This window comes from Doryrhamphus excisus, chromosome 9 (assembly GCF_030265055.1).
Source record: "Doryrhamphus excisus isolate RoL2022-K1 chromosome 9, RoL_Dexc_1.0, whole genome shotgun sequence".
Lineage (NCBI taxonomy): Eukaryota > Metazoa > Chordata > Actinopteri > Syngnathiformes > Syngnathidae > Doryrhamphus > Doryrhamphus excisus.
This window is the reverse complement of record NC_080474.1, coordinates 4,872,556-4,892,965: the sequence shown is the minus strand read 5'-3', so window position 1 is coordinate 4,892,965 and position 20,410 is coordinate 4,872,556. Positions and strand designations below refer to the sequence as shown.

Genomic DNA, 20,410 nt, shown 5'->3' with positions numbered 1-20,410 from the left:
AAAGCCTGGCCAGTTTACTTATGTGCCCCATAAGTATACGAACTTTATGAGGTTCCACCGATCCCTCTGTGCTGGGAACGAAAAAGCTGTGCCCTGTGGGCGACCAAGACGAGGTGCAGACAATGTAAAGCATCTTTATTTGCACACTGTGTTTGCTTCCTGTGTGAAAAGGGCTGCAGCTCCTTTATGTGGTTTGCAAGAATGTGATTATTGCAGCTTTTAAACAAGAAGTCAAATATGGCCACCGTTGTGTTGTATTATTAATAAGTGACTATTTTTATATTTAAAATGACAAATTTCAATGAATTGAATCATATTTATTACACACTGTATATGATGTGGTGGCACGGCGGTCTAGTGGTTAGCGCGCAGACCTCACAGCTAGGAGACCAGGGTTCAATTCCAACCTCGGCCATCTCTGGCCGGTTTTCCTCCCACATTCCAAAAACATGCTAGGTTAATTGGTAACTCCAAATTGTCCATAGGTAGTATGAATGTGAGTGTGAATGGTTGTTTGCCTGTATGTGCCGGTCCGGGTTGTGCCCCGCCTCTCGCCCAAGGTCAGCTGGGATAGGCTCCAGCACCCCCGCGACCCTCGTGAGGAAAAAGCGGTAGAAAATGAATGAATGAATCATATTTATTACACACTGTATATGATGTGGCGGGACGGCGGTCGAGTGGTTAGCGCGCAGACCTCACAGCTTGGAGACCAGGGTTCAATTCCACCCTCGGCCATCTCTGTGTGGAGTTTGCATGTTCTCCCCGTGCATGCGTGGGTTTTCTCCGGGTACTCCGTTTTCCTCCCACATTCCAATTGGCGACTCCAAATTGTCCATGGGTATGAATGTGAGTGTGAATGGTTGTTTGCCTGTATGTGCCGGTCCGGGTTGTGCCCCGCCTCTCGCCCGGGGTCAGCTGGGATAGGCTCCAGCACCAGCGAAAGCGGTAGAAAATGAATGAATGTATATGATGTTGATTGTTTCTCCATCCTAAAACCAAATCAAAGACACAAAAAATGTTTTAAAAATGCATTTCACTAGATGCTTTGTCAATAAATCAGCCACGCCGCCAGGAGGCTACACAGCAGCGGCAGAAACAGAGAGGCGTGTTAAAGCGGGAAAGAAAGCGCAGGAGATGAACCCTCATTTGCGTCTGAGTTCTATGAACTCATCTTTGTGTGTATTTGTCCATGCCTATTCAGCAGCGAGGGCTAATTGCTGCTACTCCTGTGTAATTATCCACAGACTAACGTCTCTTGTACTGTTAACCACAGAGGGAAATTACCATTTGTGGTGGAGAGAAATGAACCGGGATCAGGGCAGGCGTACGCAAATAAACATCCTGTCAGCGATGACGGGTCTGATGGGTGAGGTGATTCTTTCCATTTATGTTGGATAACAACTACCTGTAACTTTGTGACAAACAATAAACAATAAATCCGAAAAACGCTCCAATGAGGTGAGATTACCTTTACCCCAGGATCACACTGAATCCTGAACAATCCCTATTGGAGGCTCACATTAGCATCACACAGTGCAGCTTCGGTTACGGAAGCTTTACAGCACAACGGAATCCATTTGGGATGTATCACAAACAGGAAGTCAAATGCCTCAAGGTGAAAATTTCCAGTGTGGTTCAAAATATAATCAGTCTGAAAACACAGTATTACGCCTTTTTATTGCCTGTACACTGGCATTAAGTCGGAAATGTAAACATGACACCATTAGCGACTACAACTACTACTACAACTTCCTGGATACAAGGCTAGCTATGGCGTGGACAGGAGCAGGAGTGCACGCCACAACGTTGACCGGAGGTGACTTACAACTTAATAAATATAAAAATGAGCCAAATGAGCCAGCTTTTTGAACGGCTCTTTTAAGGGAACGGCTCACCAAGATCCGGCTCCCGTCAAAGAGCCAAAAACCCCATCTCTAGATTTGGCACTGATTTCAGAAGGGAAGATAAAACGATCATCCATTCAATCAGTAAATGTCATCTAAATAGTTAGTAATTGAAATATATTAGTGTAAATAAGTGATGAAATGTTTAAAAGTGTTTTTTACTGTTTAATTAATTGTATTTCGTTAAAACTGCCTGTAAAATGAATATGTGCTCTAGCAATGATCATCAATTAGCCAGTGATCGATTGCTTTTGTCTCCGGCCACATACACTGGGGGCAATATGGCTTTCCGCCATTACACTGGCGGCACAGTGGAGGAAACACCACAACTTCTGTGTAATAATTTCTCTCTATATTAGGTTTGTTGTCATGGCTAAAGATTGGTAACATGACTGTAACATTTAAAGGTGAAAAAGACGAACTTTGAGAAGTTTCGTAACTCGTTTTCTCTGCCTTGTGGTAAGGTTCTATGCTATGTGAATTTAATGTGTGCTCATATGTGTGTGTGCTGTGTTTAAAGTGTTACATTAACCTAATTAACCTAACAGGTTAATTAAGTAGGAAAGGTTGACACTTGTAAAGCTACACTGACATATTATGTATAACTTGAAAAGGGTTTATACTCTCCAAAGCTACTTCTTTCCTGTAGGAATATTGTTTCTCTTGCTGTCTTGTGAATTAACATTACACTGGCGTTCATAATGGAGGAACCACCACAACTTCAAGTGTAATCATTTCTGCCCATATCAGGGGTGGAACACCCCACTGTTCCTTCCCTTCCTTCTCCTGGCTGTACTCTTGTTTTCTTTTTCAGAGGGTCTCCTTCCAGCTGGAGGCGAGAATTCTGGGCCTACCTGATTGGACTCCACCTCATTTAGCAGATGGACTTCACCTTGGAGACGCTGGATGCTTCTTGTTTACCTGCTCCTTGCATGTATGGACACCATTTGGAATTTCAGACTTTTTGCCATTATGGCGTTGCTTTTGTGTTGTTTTTCACAAGTTTTATTCTTTTGAGGTAATGTTCTGCATAGCGTCTGCCTTGTTTTACCTCCCCTCACAGTGCTATTGTTTCTTTTTGTACCATCGCCTTCAGTTCAGTTGACATTATTAAGTACTTCTTACCTGCCTCTGCATCCGGGGTCCATCAGAGTAATCCAGCCACATTATGGACCCTGCGGAGGTGGACACAAACAAGCTGGCTCGCCGTAACCTGGCACAGTGTCTCAGCGTAACAGGAGGAGCAGTTTCACACACTTGGGCCTTGGCATCAATAGCATCGCTGACATTTAGCCATGTTTATGCTTTAATATGCTCAATTTAGGCATAAACTACATAGAAATATGTTTAAATATGCATATTTGTCAACTAATAGGCTTTATTCAACCACAAAAAGGTTGATTTTTTAAGTACGTACACTCTATCCTTCTCCAGGAAAGGAAACATCCAACAGAGAATTAAAATATCTTTACTGTCAGTATTATTGTTTGAAATGCTGATGATGGCTTTTCCTCTCTATTGAAGGACGACAGCAACAAGCCTGCCTTCCTGCCTGTGCAAAACAGGCACATGGCAATATACTGAGCCCGGCAAAATTACCCAGTTCATTTTCATTTTTTGTGTGATTAATTAATTTGTGTATTATTGTTGCAGCCTTGGTACCCACAATCTCAAAAATAACTACAGTAAACCTCGGATATATCGGACTCGGATATATCGGAAATTCGCTCACAACGGACAGATAAAAAAGAACCAATTTTTCTGTAATGCATTTCCAATAAAAATTCATTGCATATATCGGATTTTTTATAACGGATTTCGCCTATTCCGGACAAAATCTCCAGTCCCGTTCCAATGCATTTCCATTAAATTTCCCTCGCATATATCGGATGGCCGCATCGTGGCGCTCCGATTCGCCGAATCGTGACAGGCCGCTATACGACGTCATTTGCAGCGTTTGCAGCGTTGCCTGCGCGTCCAGGTACATTGGAAACATAGTTAAGGAAGTGCCTTTTTATAACGGATAAAATCCGATTTACGCATATACCGGATATAAATCCGATATATGCGTAAAACGGACATTTTCCGGTATACGCATATAACGGATTTCGGACAAAACCAGTGGGAACAATTGAATCCGATATAGCCGAGGTTTGCTGTACATTGGTTTTTATATGCTTTTCATTTTGTCATATAAATATCTCTATTTAGGAAAGATGATAACACAACACGAATGTATGTTAATGTAAAGACAGTTGAAGTTATGAACTCCTGCTTCCATGTCAGCGTTGTGTTAAGCAGAGCATTGCCGACTGAAGGAGTTTCGCCGTTGTGAAAATCTGCCTGCTTACATCATGTTCTTCTCCAGGCCACAAATTCGCCGGGAATGAATCGACAGCACCTCTACTGATTGCAACCAAGCAGTGCACTCCATTTTTAGGTAATTTCTCATCGGACCGCTCATTGATTTTATTAAAAGTCTTCATTCCTCAGTTAAAACATGCTGCTGCACAGCTGTTTTTGAAAGATGTTCGTCTTCAAAAGTCAGTGAAGCTCAATTTTTGGAAGGATTTGACAGCCTTTGTCTTCTCCTTGCTTTGATGCCAGCACCAAATGGCACATTGACATCCCTACTGAATAGCTGGCGAATATTGTGACAGCGAAAGAGCCAGCTCTTTCTCTCTTGTAGTTAGTAACAGACCTGGCGACAGGCATGACTAATAATGAATATGCAGATATACTGTAGTTTTTCCGCATGTATAAATACTCCTTGTCAACATTATCAGCTCCTGTGTTAAGGTACAGCACGTTCTGTCATTACCATTCAAATTATCACTTAGCGTGGCTAACATAAATAGACAAGTAAAGGCCACTTTTGAAGAAGTTACATATATTTCAAGAAAAAAAATCTCAGCTTTATGATAATATTTTTACGCTATTTTTGTAAAATTACAACTTTTTCTACATTTATTACAAATATTTTTCTCTTAAAGGGGACCTATTATGCTCATTTTCTGGCCCTTTGAATTGAGTCCTGGACTCCTATAGAGCAGCTACACACAATAACCAGCACAGAAAGCTCTTCCAGAATCTGCACCTATTCAGTTGTAATTCTTTGGATTTCAGTCCACATCCAGGCACACCCACTCTACTGTGGTTGGTCGCACTCCCGAGTGCTTAAAAGGACCTGTTGTGCCGCTAGCTGCGAACCCAACTTTATAGACTTTGATAATAATCAATGATTTATCTTTTTTTTTAATGCATGCTTTTAACATACAGCCATAAGTAAAGACTGGACAGTCTGACGTTTCTCAAGTTAAGAGGTTACTTCAATACGTATCTTAATGATAAGTAGCTTTAGCATTTTAGTGCTAGGGTTTTTACAGCATTGGTAATGTCTAATGTGTTTTGCGGGACTACCAGCGTTTAAAAAAAACTCAGGTAGAGCGACAGATTGTTGTGGGAAAAGGCTAATAGCAACCCCGCTCCTTGTATGCACACTCTATAATGCTACACAGACAACCGATTCAAGAACTCAACAACGTCATTAGAAATTGTAAACAAATGTGGCTTTCCACATTGAAGCCATTACTAACAACCTAAACAGAGAAGGAAACCTTCCTAATGCTAATACGCTAACATTAACATGCTAACACCTGGCAGAATAGTTTGTACTATGTGCCAATATTAGCATGCTAACACCTATCTGTCACGATATGGGAGTTAGCCTGCATGAGTTTGTTTAGTTTCCTTTCTATGCCTTAGTTCCTGTTTCCATGCCCTTATTTTGTAGCCACTTCCTTTGTTGTTCCTTTCTGTTTGTTCCTGCCTTTACTTTCTTGTTTCGCGCACCTGCCTCTAATAGTCTGTTGTTTATTTAATTCAGGTGTGTGCTTCTCTCCTTGTTGGAGCATTGTCTTTCGTTTTTTATTAATTTGCTTTTTTCTGCATACCTGCTGCTGCTTATCCACAATTATTATTAAAAATACTTTTTTTTACCTGCAGTTGGTCCTGCTCTCTGCATCCTTGGGGTCTCATCGCAATGCTGACAAGCCCGAACGTGACATCCATCATGATAGTGGTAAGTATTTGTATATGTGTCTAGGGTTTTAGTATGCTAGCAATACTAACCTGCTAACACCTGGCATAATAACGCAATGTATCGGGATGGCTAAATGTCCCAAACAGGGGCTCTGACCATTTTTTTTGTGATGTACAAATGGTCTTATCACGCAATGTTAAGGAATTAACATTAAAAAAAAAGTTATTTTGAGCACAAACGGGTAAACGATGGCAAAAACAAAACCTTTGTTTTGCGCTTGGCGGAGTTCATAATACAGCTCACTGTTTTTCTCTTATTTACTTGTCTGTGTCAATTTACGTCAGATGAATATGAGACAAGAGAGTAACATTTCAGCTCATACACCCCTGTTTGGGATTCATTGTCTTTTCATTTGTAAACGCAGTCTGCACCAGCAAAACCTATCCTGGAAACTGAGCATACATGTACCACAGTTTAAAACCACCACCGTTTTTACGTCTTGATGTTTTTATACTTCACTGATCATGTTTTTTTCATCAAGCGTGGCGATTTCACACATTGTTTGGCGGTCCTTAAACTCACCAAAGTTACTGCGAGATGCTGAATTGTCACTTATCCAATTGTTCCAATAAAAATGGAACCCACGGTACACATAGTTATTTCCAGTTTTTACAAGAGCGCTGTTCAGATATGTTGGTAATTGTCAGTAGAAAGTGGGACGAGTCAGTTGTCATCTTTCCTCTGACAAAGTCCCGGTACGCTTCAGGCCATCATTGCATATTCACATTCCCTTTCTGCTCTCTGCTCCCAACTTCTCCCGCGTTTCAATGCAGCCTAAGACACGCTCTCATTTCCATATTGCTCTGTGCGCGGTTGCTGCCGTCAGACAATGGAGAGATTGGATTGTAATGTTTTCCTAGCCAGCCAGCTGCAGCGACGATACCAATCATTATTACTTCCTCTGAGGAGCTTGGGCTTTGTTTCCGATTGCTTGTTGGTTCCAAAAATTGGGCACAAAATATACTCAATGAATTTATGAGCTCATTCCGGCACCAAACCGTTAATATGACGAGAAAGTTGTATTCGTTTTTCAGGAAATTAGGTGGCATCATATCTGGCACATTGGATCTTACTTTACAATAAGGTACATAAAAATACACTAGTTACTGAGGACTTACTGAGGAACGAAGGACCACACATTTAGAATATTTACTGATTAACTAATGATAATCACTAATGAGTAAGTGGTTAGTGTTAGGCAGGTTCGTTCTTCATTGTAAAGTGCAATATCAATAAATATAAAATATAAATGCATTTTTGTCACCCTTTTGATGTTTCCTGTTGGAAACTTTTGCATGTTGGGGAAGAGCAATTTGTGCAAAAACTACTCAATATCATGCGTTAAAAATATTATTCAGTCATTCATTTTCTACTGCTTATCCTATATATATATATATATATATATATATATATATATATATATATATATATATATATATATATATATATATATATATATATATATATATATATATATATATATATATATATATATATATATATATATATATATATATATATATATATATATATATAGACAAACAACCATTCACACTCTCATTCATACCTATGGACAATTTGGAGTCGCCAATTAACCGAGGGTGGGCTAACCACTCGACCGCCGTGCAGCCCTTGAAAATATTAGCGAAAGTCAAATGAAGTTCACCTGCAAAAGTTTGACTTCCAAATTTATTTGGCTCTATTTTGGGTTGTTAAAGAAAGGAAGAGGAAGGTGTTGATCTCGCTGCCAGATCATGTCTGTGGGAATCGTCACGTCAATCTTAAATGTTCCTTTATCCCTTCCATTCATCATTTATATGTATTTACAATTGTCTTTTGCATGTAAAACTATAATTGTAAATCTATAAAAATGTGTTTTGTGTTAATACATTTGGCATTCTGGAACAGATTAATTGGATTTACATTATTTCTTATGGGGAAAAATATTTGGTTAGCATCCAAATTCCAAACAATTTGGGAGCCAAACGATATGCCTTTTTTTTTTTTTACATAAGCCGAGCCGAAAGAGACGTTTTGCGAAATAAAGCTGAGCGTTTGATCACAATTAATTCCAATGCAATTAATTCCACATCAATTCCTTACACTAATGAATTTAACCCTGCAAATACAAGATACGCTTTCATGCCGCCTGCCACAGACTTCCTCGTGTTCAACTAAACTATTTTCAAGTGTCCATTTTTGGAGGCATTGGTTGCAGCAGCATACCATGCAGCATCATCACTATTCTAGATGATTATCCATCCATGGTCCTTGCTTTGGATTAAGGCACAGCTATGTTGGGACAGAAATGCATTTTCCTCAAACTGAAGCTATAGTCTCTCTTTAGCCGTTCTTCCTGGTTCTTTGGACCGCTTTGCTATCGGAGAAGTAAACAATGATCACAAAATTTAAAAGCTTTTGTCATTTTATTAAAAATTAGAGCAATATATTTGTTTTTCTATCAGTCATACGTAACTGTTGCGCAACTCTAATTGTGCTATGTGAGTGTGAGTGTCAAGATGGCTAAAAACCCAAAGGTGTGGTAAAAATATCTAACACTATGGCGTTAGAAGTATGGAATTGTCCAAATTGGTAGTATAGCAGTTGTAAGTGGGGTCATTGATTTGTTTATCGGAGCTGAAGACAGAGAACCGACATGATGAATGTGACTAGAAAATCAGCAAGATAACACAAATAGGAATGAGATATGGGGCTGTAAAAAAATCCTGTTGAACAAGGAGTCGAGTCTCTTTTCCGGTCCTAAAGACCAAAGCTCAAACACTTCCATCAAAGTGGTGCTGATGAAAAGAGCAGAGCTCACAGGGAAACAGAGAAAGGACGGAGCATATCAGAGAGAAGGACCAAAATGAAGGCTAATTTGCCCTGATGAGGTGGGAATGAAAGTGAGAGGAAAAAAACAACTTCAAAGATGACATCGGGTGATTTTGCTTTGCGAACCTCATCTAACCCCTGATGTGAGTGTACAGTGACACAACTTTTCATAATCATCAACATTTCAGCACCATTATACCAATGGCATTGTCTGCCCCGAACCTTCTTATGCACTCAGGAAGGTCGTCGCTACTTCAGAAAAAGAGGACAGAAAAAAAAAAGCCAAGATACTGACAAAAAATAAGTGAGATTTATCCTCACAAATTTGTTTTATTCTGTCAATACACAGCTCTGCAAATGGAATGACAATTCTTGCATTTTCAGTCCATGCCCGATTGTAGACCTATTGAAGCCCAAATGTGGCCCGCAGGACACTAGTTTGAGGCCCCCGCCTTGATATGAAAGTTTAATGTTGATATGGATGCTGTATAGTATGTACCCAGAAAAAAGTTATTACGTTTGATTAATGTTCATGTTAAAGGTTAAATAACTGTTAATAGTTATCCTCTCTATTTGTGTGGAAGTGGTAAGTTTTTGGCTTTTTTAAGCTTAAAGGAAATAACTTGGAGGCTACCGTTTAGGTCGCTAGCGCTCTAGTTTGCGAGTTAGCATGTGTCTCAAGACCCTATATGTTGTAAATAAAAAGAGTATAAATGTGACTATAGTCGTGTTTTGTCATGTCTACAGGGCTCTAATAATGCTTTGTTCATTTTAATCTGAAAAAAATAATTTGTCTACCCACCAACTATATGTGGTTTCTTAAGTTTTTATTATTTGCTGTTTTATTATTATTATTATATTTATTTATTACTGATTATTTTCTTTATTCTTGATTTGTTTATTTATTTTCTTCATCTTATTTTGTGCAGAAAAATACAAATTAAGATTTAATTTTAGTTTTATCAGCGCTTTTATTGTAGAAAATTGGAACCAAAGCACTGAAAAAGTTTGTATATTTTTCTGTTTTTAATAAATGCATTTTTTTTTTTTTGAAAACCTGATGTGGCCCAGTCTCACCCAGACCTTAGTCTAGTGGCCCCCAAGTAAATTGAGTTTGAGACCACTGATCTACACTGCCAAACTCGCAGTTCAGTCTGTGACTCATAAATATGAGTAAAACCAACACATCAACTTATTTATCTTTGCTCATTTTCACAATCAGAACAACCAACAGAACCTTTTGTATCCACACTGGATTGAAAATGATTTGATTATGAAACAATGTTCTGCTGGTAGCAGTGCAGTAGGTTGGGACAGGCTGTTATCGAATGTATTATTTATCAGCCACATTATGAATAGCAAATACCATTGACGACTGATGAATTAGATTTTGAGTAAAAATTTTGGGTCGGTAAGAATTGGCCTCAGCAGATCAAGGGTTCAAATCTCCTCTGTGGGTCCATGCGTGGGTTTCCTCTGGGTACATCGGCTTCCTCCCACATTCCAAAAAATCTGCATGTTAAGTTAACTGAGGACTATTAAAATGTGTGGGCGTGAATGATTGTTTGTCTGTATGTGCCCTGTGATTGGCTGGCGACCATGCCTCTCTTTCTCTCTGTGACCTTAATAAGGACGGTTGGTATAGGATGGATCGATGGAAGAATACAAATCGTAGCTGCTGGCAGTTTCGGGAGTGTTCCTTCTGAAAAGCCGAAATAAATCAACACGAAAAGGAAATTAAATACACACTGTCATTCTTTTTTTACACAATAACCTTCATTCATTGAGATGCAGTTTGCCTGTCATTCACGTACAGTCATCATCGCCAAAGAAAAATATAAAGGAAGTACAAAAGACATATATGAAGATAAATGTATACTTTCTGTATACGGCCAAAAGAATCAAGATGCACTCCAGGCTGGGGAAATGAAGCAACCCTCCGATATGCCAAACGCAACTGATGAGCTCAAATGACAAAGGAAAGTGTGTGGACTAGCAGGGAGTTTATTTGCTGAGAAACCAAGAGGAGCAGACAGATAAGACTGATGAGCTAATGCGATACAGGTGGAAGAACATACAGACTGGCAGGGAGTCGATTGGCGCGGAAAACAAAGGCAACAGGGCTGACAGGGCTGATAAATTAAAGAGATACAGGTTGGAGAACCTGAGGACAGGCAGGTACTTGATTGGCTGAAGAAAAGGCTCACAGATGTTGAGGCAGTACCCGCACTGGATCGCTTAATGAGGGCGCAAACAGGATTTGTTGAAATGCAAGCGTGGCATCTGGAAGATTCAGCTGAAGGAAACAAGAAATTGTCTTTTAAGTCCTCTCATTGCATTTTTGCAAACATTGCTTTTGTTTCCTTTATGCTTTCTTAGCTAAAAAAAAAAATGGGATGGATTCTTCAGATAACCCAAGCAAGGAGAATTGGAGTGGGGACTCATGCCAGCAAAACGTTGAACCCACTAGGGTCACCTAGCATCTCCACTAGCACAGTCTTGGCAGAGAGCGTTGGCCTCCGCTAGCAAGTCGATCTGCCGTAGGTCTTGGTTGGCAATGTCGGAATGTCGAACGAATGTTCGTACCACTAGATACCCTCATTGGTTCTGAGAACGCAAAGCTGTGGTCCTGCAAAGTGGCCAGGTCTCGGTCCCATAAAAGAATACAGGCCCGAGTGGCGGTGTTGTAGACCCGGAGTTTGATACGTTGGGAGATGTCATGAGGTCTCCATAGTCACCGCATGTGTGCGCATGGACGTTGGTAGAACTCACTCCCTGACACCTTAAGAGTCGCGCTGACAGTCTGGACCTTTGGCTAGTACTCTTGACTCTCATTCTGTGGACCTTGGTGACTCCAGATGACTGGAGTGGGACTCTGTGGATGTACGTTGGTAAACCTCACTCGCAGAACATCAAGTTAACAGTCCACCAGGGTTGACTCAAGGCTACTGGACTCTTCTGGTTTGTTGAAGACATTCCACCTTTCGGACAGAAATCTTCTTCAGTTCTGAAATGTAGGTGGACCTTGGTGGAAGTGGCCCCGGGGGGATCACAATAAGATGGTTGTTGTGGCCCGATGTGGCTGGTGAACGACCGTCCTGCATAACAATACGTCATTTGTCTACCTGGTAGCAAAACAACTAATTTTTAGTGGCCACTCTTCTTCTTATCTTCTCATAACCTACAAAGCCCTCCACGATCTGACCCCCCCCCCCCCTCATATCTCACAGACCTCCTCCATCCACACAATCCCCCGCGTCCCCTTCGCGATGTCTAGACACAGTTGTAAGCAAACGAATAGAGGATAGCGCAAACCATCTGATTTGACATCAAACTGCTTTCAATCCATTCATTCATTCATTTTCTACCGCTTATCCTCACGAGGGTTGCGGGGGTGCTGGAGCCTATCCCAGCTGTCTTCGGGCGAGAGGTGGGGTACATCCTGAACTGGTGGCCAGCCAATCACAGGACACATATAGACAAACAACCATTCACACTCACATTAATACCTATGGACAATTTGGAGTCGCCAATTAACCTAGCATGTTTTTGGAATGTGGGAGGAAACCGGAGTACCCGGAGAAAACCCACGCATGCACAAGGAGAACATGCAAACCCTACACAAAGATGGCCAAGGGTGGGATTGAACTCGGGTCTACTAGCTGTGAGGCCTGCACGCTAACCACTCGACCGCCGTGCCGCCCTGAAAGATTAATTCCACAATGTAATTTCTTACTGTGGGGGTCCCAAAACCCCCAAAATGTTTGGTCCAGAAGATCAAAATATGTGATTATGAATGTCACTGCTGGTTCATCATCACCCTGGACACCCTGGACTGGTGGCCAGCCAATCACAGGGCACATATAGACAAACAACCATTCACACTCACATTCATACCTATGGACAATTTGGAGTCGCCAATTAACCTAGCATGTTTTTGGAATGTGGGAGGAAACCAGAGTACCCGGAGAAAACCCACGCATGCACGGGGAGAACATGCAAACCCTACACAAAGATGGCCGAGGGTGGGATTGAACTCGGGTCTACTAGCTGTGAGGTCTGTGCGCTAACCACTCATCCTCCGTGCAGCCTCAATCCAATCCACTTTATTGATAATCAAACCAGCGATCCTCCCTATGCAGGCTTCTTTAGAACTGTTGACTATGGTACCCTTTAGGTACGGCTTGTGTGGTTTCTTCAACCAACCAAGTCCAGAACCTGAGACTTGCCAAAAATGAAACCATGATCATCGCTGTTCACATTCAAGAACCCTAACCCTAACCCTGTGCCTCCAGACTTTTTTTTTACTTGTCAGAACAAAACAAAACATTTAGTGTCACGCTCCGGCACACCGCAACCAGCTTCTATTTTGAGAAAGGATTTAATTGTGGCGTTCATTTCTCCACACCTCATCCTTCTGGTGTGCCTCATTGCACCGTTCCAACATGTGATGGAAAGCATCTGCCATCTGCTTGGGTCCATCTGTCTGTGAGTGAAGATGTAGACATACAATACGATTAACCTGTGAACCTTTTTCACACATATTAGCGCCCCGTGTATTGCAACATTTCTTTTCATTGATGGCGACCCTGTGCGTTTATATTCCCCTCTGCGTAAACTTCCCGTGTTCGTCATATCATTGCGAGGAAATCATATTTGCTTTAATTGGTCACTTGTATATCTGTGCTGGAGAGCAATAGTTCAATCACTGTGTTAGAACCATCTGTAAAGCGGTTGTTCCACACCACCTCCCAACATTATGTTTACCATGAATCTTAGGGGCCAACATGTGCACAGGACGGCGGTTGTGAAGTGGAAAAAAAACACTTCATTTTTTGCAGTATTTATTTCATTCCTGTGGGTGGAGTGGAAGTGTTTTGTTTTGTTTTTTTTTTTGCAGTGGCTGTAGGCGGATGGACCACCATACAGAAAATACCTGTGTTTTAAATTAGTACAGGAGGACAAACAAACTGAAATCCACTGGGATAAGAGGAACAAAATGGAAGTTGGTCCACAAAGGCACAAAACAAAGGAAGTAAATTACAGTAAAACTAACTAGTCAAGACTTGTGGGAAAACACAAGAAAGAAGAGAAGTGGTGAGTTTGGGGGTCCATTTGAGGAGACTACAACTGCCATATTAGTCGAGGAGATTATAACGATTCCTGTTTAGGTCGGGATGTGGAGGCAAGGTGTAGTGGACCCAAGTGCAGGGAAACAATGACAGCAACAGCGGAGTGATTTAAAAAAAAAAAAATAGTTTAATCAATAATCAGGATGTAAATGTAACAAACATAGTGGCATGCAAGCGACAATAACGTAGGAACTACGGTAACTTGGAGCAGACTGACCACAAACGACATATGATGATCCGACAAAGACAAGACAGAAAACTGGGAATTGAATACATGCAAGAAGACAAATCTGGAGCAGCCTGTTTTGGGGGCGGGGGATCAGAAGCCCAAACTTTTTCCGCTAAGGACCACATCGTAAAAAATGAAAGCCACTGATATTTTTCATGTTATCTCGATTAATGTCCACCTCGGTTAACATCCAAAATTTAGGCTAAATATTAGCCTTGGCTTGCTTTTCTTGACCTGTTTAGTATTTAAAATACTGTCCGTTTTTTTTTTACACCACCATCTTGGATCACGCGCCCAAGACGAAATTTTGCTATACTTTAGATGTGATTGCGCAACGCATAATGGGCTATGATGGGCTTTTTAATATCAAAACTTGTGCTATTAGAATTATTTTTTCCTCATAATTGACTTGGATGAGTTTGCTGTGGAAAAACCCTAGCCTCAAACCCACCGGACAACTGGAACAGAGATGATGAACCAGCAGTGACATTCATAATCACATATTTTGATCTTCTGGACCAAACATTTTGGGGGTTTTGGGACCCCCACAGTAGGAAATTATATTGTGGAATTAATCTGGTTAGCGCGCAGACCTCACAGCTAGGAGACCAGGGTTCGATTCCACCCTCGGCTATCTCTGTGTGGAGTTTGCATGTTCTCCCTGTGCATGCGCGGGTTTTCTCCGGGTACTCCGGTTTCCTCCCACATTCCAAAAACATGCTAGGTTAATTGGCGACTCCAAATTGTCCATAGGTATGAATGTGAGTATGAATGGTTGTTTGTCTATATGTGCCCTCTGTGATTGGCTGGCGACCAGTCCAGGGTGTACCCCGCCTCTCGCCCGAAGACAGCTGGGATAGGCTCCAGCAGCCCCTGCGACCCTTGTGAGGAAAAGCGGTAGAAAATTAATGAATGATTATAGTCACATTATTCTTGTAAAATGACGTTTTTTTCTCATGAGATTACAACTTTTTCTCCTAATATTTAAATACTAAAATTATTGCTGTTGTGTTTTTTTTTAAAGCTTTCTTGTTAAATTCTATTTTTAGAATGATACAGCCCACAAATAGCTCACAGGCCTCACTTTGGAGACCCCATTTACAGGAAAGCAAGTCATGGAGTGGTGCAGAGAGAAGGAGGATTTTTTGCAAGCAGCTCAGGTCATGTCACATATTAAAAATTTGAGTTTCTCCCAGAAAACTGCAGCCTAAGTCTTATTTCAACATCAGCTGATAAGAAAGCGATTGGCCCTGAAGTCATGACATTGCAGCTGTGAGCCTTGGAGCGTCAGACAGAGCCCTCCTGCACCCCCGACCAAGGTTTGAAGCCCGAAGTCGGGTCACTTTGATTTTTATCGTGCCAGTCTAAGTTATGCAGACTGACATCTCATAGATTAAAGAAAACCAACTGAACCACAGAAGGAGGCATGGAAGAACTCCATGTAGGGACGAAAACTCAAACAGAACCTGGGTGGTTTCCCAACAGGCATGACTAAAAAAAAAAAAATCTAACTTTTTCCAATGTTTTTATGTGTGCATCCAACAACAATGCAGCTCTACTAACTATGGTGTGTTCATGGACCGCCGAACAATGAAAAGAACATTATCAGTTTGTCTTTATGAAGACATAATTATAAGATGTTTTTGTTTTTTTTACAAAAAAGCCATAAATGCTGATTCAAGGGCGTGCGATACCTCGGAAAAAGTAAAAATAGAAATATAATTAATAACTGAGAAGAACTCTAAGAAGTTTTGGGTTTTATAGCTTTGAGTAATTGCTTTGTGTATTTTTGTTTACTTGTGGTCCCTGAACATATTAAAGCGAGTGGGAATCAACACAGGTCTGTTTCTGGAATGAGACTCTTGCAGGAAGCAACTCAGGCAGAGATAATCCTTTCCTGGCAAGAATGAAGAAATTCCCAACCCCAGTACCTAGAAACAAAACAATCCACCTAATCCTGCAATGGGTTCATAACCCTCTAACAGGTTTTCTATTTTCTAAGGAAAAGTTGCTTTTTTTTTTTTTTTTTTTATAAAACTTGTTGTTGCATTTTAAATTGGGAGCAGATGTAGGACATATACGTACGTGATGTGCATGTCTCCGTTCATTGTTATCTTAGCCATCGTGAGAAAAACTAACTTACTTACTGACTCACTTCCTTTTACTGACACCCACTGGAGTGAATCGAGTACTCGGGGACTCTAGTCACTCGTCACAGAGCGCATGTGCAGAAAAATGCATAACAAATTGCACCCGTGAGTCAGAGGAGTCTTCATCTTTTGTCAGTCAGTGAAATTCCAGGCTTTGTCAAACTGTGATTAAGTGAAAGTCAAGTTTTTGTCGAGCGACTGTGAGTCAGTAAAACCTGAGTCTTCATCAACTCTTGGGTCATTAAAACTTGTGTCTGTGTCAACTCTTGAGTCAGTGAAACTCAAGTATTAGTCAACCCATGAATCAGTGAAACTCAAGTCTTCGTCTAATACTTTTGAGTCAGTGGAACTCGAGTCTTTGTCTAACACCTTTGAGTCAGTGGAACTCAAAGTCTTTGTCAACCAGTGAGTCAGTGAAACTTGAATATTCCTCAACTTGTGAGTCACTGAGAGTCGTGTCTTTGTCGGATACCAGTGAGTCAGTGATCCTTGACTCTTTGTCAAGCCAAAGCCGTGTCAAAAGTCATTTTCTCATTTCGTGTGGAAGTGGTAAACGTCTGGTGTCTTACTTTGTCCTTCTTCCCCACTCAGTTTCAAGATTTGTTGAAGAGTTGTTAAATTGTCCATAGGTATGAATGTGAGTGTGAATGGTTGTTTGTCTATATGTGCCCTGTGATTGAAACTCCAGTCTTTGTCGAGGAATTGTGAGTCAGTGGAACTCAAGTCTTTGTCTAACACCTTTGACTCAGTGGAACTCAAGTCTTGGTCAACCAGTGAGTCAGTGAAACTTCAATATTCCTCAACTTGTGAGTCACTGAGAGTTGTGTCTTTGTCAAGTACCTGGGAGTCGGTGAACCGCAAGTCATTGAGCATGTGAGTCCGTGAAACGCCAGTCTTTGTCAAGTGCCCAGAGAAAGTCCAGTCTTTCACCAGTGAGTCAGTGATCCTTGACTGTGACTCAGTGAAACTCCAGTCTTTGTCGAGGAATTGTGAGTCAGTGGAGCTCATGTCAATCGGTGAATTTGTGAAACTTGAGTCTTCGTCAACCCTTGAGTAGGTGAAACTTGAGACAGACTTTAACTGGAATCTTCATCGAACACCAGTGAGTCAGTGAAACTCTTTCGTTGAGATCTCAAGAGTCAGTCACATTTGAGTTTTCGTCGAGTACCAGTGAGTCGATGAAATTTGCGGGCTGAGCAAGTGAATAGTTTAGTTGTGTTACATTGTAAACATGTGATGTACTGCCCTGTGACCTTGTATGCATGTTCAAAATAAACCAAACCATTATCAAGTGTACACTAAAAAAACAAGTTAACAGAGACAAATACCCGTGAGTCTCAAAATCTGTGACTTCAACGACTCGTTCACGACTCACACATCCCTACTCTCTTGTTTAATTTGCAACCATCTTCGCCTCCACAGGCTCCTTGCAATGACAGCCTCTTTCAGGTACAAGGGCATCGCCTGAGTTCCCCGTCTGTTCTCTGTCTTGTTTACAAGGGAGCGTCTGTCATGAAAATATACTGTAGCTTGCTTTATGGCACTTGAATTTATGACCAATCCCAACGTTTTTCTTGGTAGGACCGACTTAATTAACAAAATGGAGCACAACATGTGGGCACAATTTTCCACTGTGTGAGTCTGGACTATATCTCCATTCAGGACAACCTACTATCTGAATAATATTATGATAATAGTGTGATAACCTCTCATTTGATTCGAAATGTACTCTCAAGTTTTTCTTCAGTGTTCTGAGTTATTTACAGTTTTGGATGCGTCGGAAAGAAAATGTTCCAAAATTTTTCTTGGCGGTCGTTTTAATTTAAGAAGTGCTAGAGGCAAAAAAGACGTTGTCCAGAGGCTATATAATGCTGATAGGCACTTTATTGCTTTTTACTCACGCTATAAGACTTTAACATCAGTCCACTTGGAGGGCTGACAGAAGCTGTTATGGTTATGTCTTTTTCACAAAAGTTTGGAAAGTCACTGCCTTATGACATGTCCTCCGAACCTGCTGACTAAAAAACTGACCAGGAAGTCAATTTAAAGTTGAGGTGTACTTGCAACTTATTTTTTGGAGCATTCATAAAAAAAAAACATTGTGATAACAGTCATGATGATTGGACTCTATATGATTTTTAAATGCTTAACATTTTATTCAGCTGCACAGCGGTCGAGTGGTTAGCGCGCAGGCTATACAGCTATTCCACCCTCGGCCATCTCTGTGTGGAGTTTGCATGTTCTCCTCGTGCATGCATGGGTTTTCTGCGGGTACTCCGGTTTCCTCCCACATTCCAAAAACATGCTAGGTTAATTGGCGACTCCAAATTGTCCATAGGTATGAATGTGAGTGTGAATGGTTGTTTGTCTATATGTGCCCTGTGATTGGCTGGCCACCAGTCCAGGGTGTACCCCGCCTCTCAGCCGAAGACAGCCGGGATAGGCTCCCTCGTCAGAATAAGCGATAGAAAATGAATCAATGAAAGAATGAATGAACATTTTATTTGTCTGGAGTAATTTGGCCCCATAACTATAACCTAGCAGAAAACAGAAGGTGTTCAAGGTGCTTTCCTTGCTCATTATCCCGCGTGATGGGGACGGACACAAAAAAATCTGAGATTTTGAAAATTAAGTTGAGTCATAATATTATGAGAATAAAGTCTGAAATTCATAAGAAAAAGTCGTACGTGTCAGAGGGAAATTGACGAAGGAAAATGGCGTACTTATGTGACCTTTATTGTCAAAATCTCAGATTTGTTTTAAATGTGGCCCTAATACTCAATCGGACAAAAACAATACTTACTGTCATTATGCTGCAAAATCAATGTGAAGAATCATTGACATAATGTAGCTGCTAAAATTATATCCAAGTTATTTCTATTGCCACATGCAAGAAAACGTTACGGTGCCAGAAAGATATAATTTAATTACTACTCTTGACAATATTGTCATCATTTTTGTTAATACAAATTATAGTTTTAGGACTTCAAAGCTTTTAGTTCCATGACTGTGAGCCAGCCGGTGCATCTCACAGACCACCCGGATACATGCACACCATCCATGAGAGCTTTGCCGGAGCCAGAAAGGACCACAGGCTAATTAACTAATGCAAGTAACGATTACATTTATGATACGTTATTAGTCCCTAAGGGGAAAGTGGGGCTCAGCGTTTAACATATATGAAAGAAGTGAAAGTGTGTGTGCATGTTCTCACACTGCAGCACTTAAAGGACAATTCATTAGAGGACGGGGTCGTGGTACTGGCATGTGTCCTCTTCAAGACTCTCAACCGTCAACTCTCTCTTCCAAAGACTCATTGAGTGACTACTAAATAGAACCATTGTTGTTTTAAAACTGTGCTAACTATAAGATCATCTTTATAACATACACAAAAATGGTTTTTTTTACATAAAATCACGATTTACAAATATAACACCATGAACTATTTACAACTTTGAACTATGTGTGTGCCTGGTGGCCGTTATTATGGCATTAAAATTGCTCTCAAGCCTTAATCCATCGGTGAGGAGTTGCATCATCACCACTTTTAAGCTTTACATTACATTACCTTAACTTGCACTGCATGGAGTCAGTCACGGACGCAGAGAAAAAAGTCATTTTCTCATTCCGTGTGGAAGTGGTAAACGTCTGGTTTCTTACGTTGTCCTTCTTCCCCACTCAGTTTCAAGATTTGTTGAAGAGTTGTTAAATTGTCCATAGGTATGAATGTGAGTGTGAATGGTTGTTTGTCTATATGTGACCTGTGATTGGCTGGCCACCAGTCCAGGGTGCACAAAGACAGCCGGGATAGGCTCCAGCACCCCTAGCGACCCTCGTAAGGATAAGTGGTAGAAAATGAATGAATGAGTATTTAAAATGTATTTTTTTAGGCAAACATTCACAAATTTAAAGGGTCGTGAATTGCACATACATACAGTACAACCTTCCTCGTTTATCACAGTGATAAGTGAATTTCCATCCAATTAATATTGATAATTGCAAATAAATACACGTTTTATCATAGTTGGAGCCTTGTAGACATGAAATAACACCCCCCCAAT

The 20,410-nt window shown here is 40.8% G+C and overlaps 1 protein-coding gene across 4 annotated transcripts in view; it reads left to right on the top strand.

Moving 5' to 3' along the window:
- The first annotated feature begins 2,224 nt into the window (after positions 1-2,224).
- Positions 2,225-20,410, top strand: part of htr1fa (5-hydroxytryptamine (serotonin) receptor 1Fa) — a 67,776-nt gene continuing 49,590 nt past the window's right edge. For all 4 annotated transcript variants that reach the window (XR_009131696.1, XR_009131697.1, XM_058082657.1 and 1 more), the window contains exons 1-4: positions 2,225-2,363; positions 2,719-2,838; positions 4,273-4,344; positions 5,910-5,985. The gene's annotated coding sequence lies outside the window, so the exon portion shown is untranslated. The remainder of the gene's footprint in view (positions 2,364-2,718; positions 2,839-4,272; positions 4,345-5,909; positions 5,986-20,410) is intronic.